This window comes from Pinus tabuliformis, chromosome 2_1, assembly GCF_031772625.1.
Source record: "Pinus tabuliformis cultivar Carrire ecotype Pingquan chromosome 2_1, CPIR1, whole genome shotgun sequence".
Lineage (NCBI taxonomy): Eukaryota > Viridiplantae > Streptophyta > Pinopsida > Pinales > Pinaceae > Pinus > Pinus tabuliformis.
In genome coordinates, this window is record NC_142299.1 from 810,345,515 (window position 1) to 810,348,489 (window position 2,975).

Consider the following 2,975-nt stretch of genomic DNA (forward strand, 5'->3'; position numbering starts at 1 on the left):
TTACTTGATTGCACGCCCTTGATTTCTTGGGAACTTGATTCCTCACTTATATGCAGGTCTTGTTCAAGTATGATAGATTTGTTATCACCCATTGGACTTACATCATTATTGAACAGAATAAAGGAATCCATATCTGAATGGACTGCATAAATAGGGAAATTTTGAGGTTTTTCTTCACTGCTCACCATGTATTTCATGAGTGACTCTCTGTATAGCCTCTTTGGTTGCCCAAATATAGAAATGGTGGCATATGACATGTCTAATTGCAGGGAACCTTGGAGTTTAGCCCCCCATGATCTTGATAACAACATTCCATACTTGGGTGGGATATCAGCAACTACAACATCCATCAGGATTGTCTTATTTGGGTATTGGACAAGTGACACACAGAGATCCTTTATCAGGCCTAAACACTTAACTTGGTTGGAGTCAAATGAAAATAGGTCCTTATATGGTCTTGTAATACCTAGATTCAATCTTTCCATGACTGATTTGGGCATCAGGTTGTGAGAGGCACCTGAGTCAAACATTGCATTATGTAATACCTTATCATGAACATGCAAGCTGACATAAAAAGGTAAGATTCCTGTAACTGTTGTCTTTCCATCAACCTCTGGGCCGAAAAGTATCTCTGGGGTGTCATCCAACACATTGACATCATCTTTATTTTGGGTGAGTTGCAGGGATTTCTTGATTTGTTGTTTGTAAACGTTATGCTTAGCTAGCTCTGAAAGAGGGATGGCTATCTTCAATTTTCCAATCTCAGCTTCTAGATCAAAAGGTCTTTCAGATTGGGTCTTGGTGTCTTGCTTACCAATCTTTTCTTTGTTAATTAAGTTTTCTTCTGGGCTCTCACTCTGATCTTGAGGCTTGTCCTTTTTGTTTACTTTTTTAAAAGTATTGCTTGGATTATGCTGCAAGGGTGAAGTAACCATTGGTTGTTGTTTGGAGGGAGATACTTCAGTTATTTCTTCAACTGTTACTTCATTCGTAATTGAATCAGTTTTGTCGATTAGCTCTGTGACAATGGTTTTCTTAGGCCGTGAGCTATCCTTTGTTTTCTCAGGCTGTGTCACATTTATAGTTCTGCTCCTTAGCTTGTATTGCTTATGAACTTCATAAACAGCTGTGTCATAGCCTTGTTTAAAATCAAACGACTCACCTGATTTGGTTTGGAACTGCTTGATGTCATCATCCTCATGATCTTCTTGACTTAGAAAAATTTGCTGATCATCATTCAGGCCCATTAGGTTAATGTGGGTGTCATCTACCTGCTCATTTGAAGTGGATGCTTCTGTATAATTTTCTTGGAACGGAGGTCTAATCTCTGGTTCAGAACTGGCCTTACCAACGTTAGGGTTTTGACTTCTCCTAAAATTGGGATTCCTAATAGGGTTATTTTGTGATGCTTCCCATGATGACTTCCTCTCAACTGATTCTACTCTGTCACCTAATCTCTGCATACCAGTGATTATTGCATCCAGTTTTTGATCCCAGACTAAAGGCTCTTCTTTGAAGGTAGTCTTTCTCTCAGTTCTTGTCCTATTTCTTTTGGCTATCAGGTTGGCTTCTACACTCACTGCTATATCTTGCATTTCAGCTAAAGTTCGAGGAGCCCTTTCCCTTAATTGATATGCCATATCTGAATCAAACCCATCAGGAAAGGTATATAGGGCCAGATCTGGTGGGGGTCTAAGATTTTGGGGAATAGCATTGTAGACATTGTTAAACCGAGCACAGTAGTCCAGGACAGTTTCTTGTGGACCTCTTTTGATTGTATTGTATTCGGATAAAATATGAAGTGGATCCTTTTTCTTCTCCCATCTGTTGATAAACGTTTGATACAGGGCTTCAGGGTCAGCTATTGAGTTTGTTGTAAGTGACCTAAACCATGTTCTTACATCTCCTGTTAGGCTTTGCACAAAAATTTTCATTCTTACCCCATCATCATCTATTTCGTAGTTTTCAAAGTAGTCCTGCATTTTATTAGTATGTTGAAGGGCTGGATAAGAGCCAGTATCGTCAAAGTATGAGATCTTGCTTTGGTACTCTTGAGGCATAGGAGCTGGATTGGCCGGTAACTGCAGTGGAGCATATCTATTAGCCATGTTTGGAGGGACAATATGAATAACAGGGATGAATGGGACAAGTGGGGGAAAGGGGATGAAAGGGGTATGTGTAGTTGATGGAGGGGTTGGAAGAATACCTTGTGAAGTGGATGATGAACTAGTAGATTGTGGACCAGTGGTATGAGGATGAAGAGGAGCCTTAGTAGGGGTTGGAATGTCAGTTTGAATACCCGCTTCTGAGCTAGATTCTGATAAAGTCCCTTCTGATTTATGTCTCTTAAGGATTTTTGAAATCAAGTTGGGGTTCTGAAACTCAGGTGATGGGTCAGGATCTGGGTTAGATCTTGTATAACGAGTTTTCTTCTTAGGAGCCAGTTTCTGTGATTTCTATTTAGGAGAATTTTCAAGGAGGCTAATGATTTTTGACAAGGACTGATCAGATATAGCACAACTGTATGGAATTTAAGAATGAATAAAGATTGACTGAGGCAACTTTTATATACTCCTGCAAATGCAAAGCAGAGGCAGTTTCTAAGGCTGTCTGGCTGTCACTCAGGCTTTATCTACAACATTAAGAGTCATACAGGGTTTTACAAAGTTCATTCAGTTCCCTAGTGGAGTCGCCATTTATGTTAACACCCAGGTTGTTCCCTTTGACTCCTGAGGGAATACGGCCGGGGTAACCACTAACCAAGCTTTGGATTACAGGTTCTAGCCAACCAGTAATCAGAGAGGGCTCTCTCTTATGATTTTTCACTATGTTCTTGGGGATCTTACGCTAGCTATGAGGTGAGGGTTTTGGTTTTATATTTTGGTTGAATGATGTCTTTCAGTACCTAAGATGATATCTTCAGATAGTTTTAGTCCATTGGGCAATGGAGTCTGTGGTTACAGGCTATTTGAAAT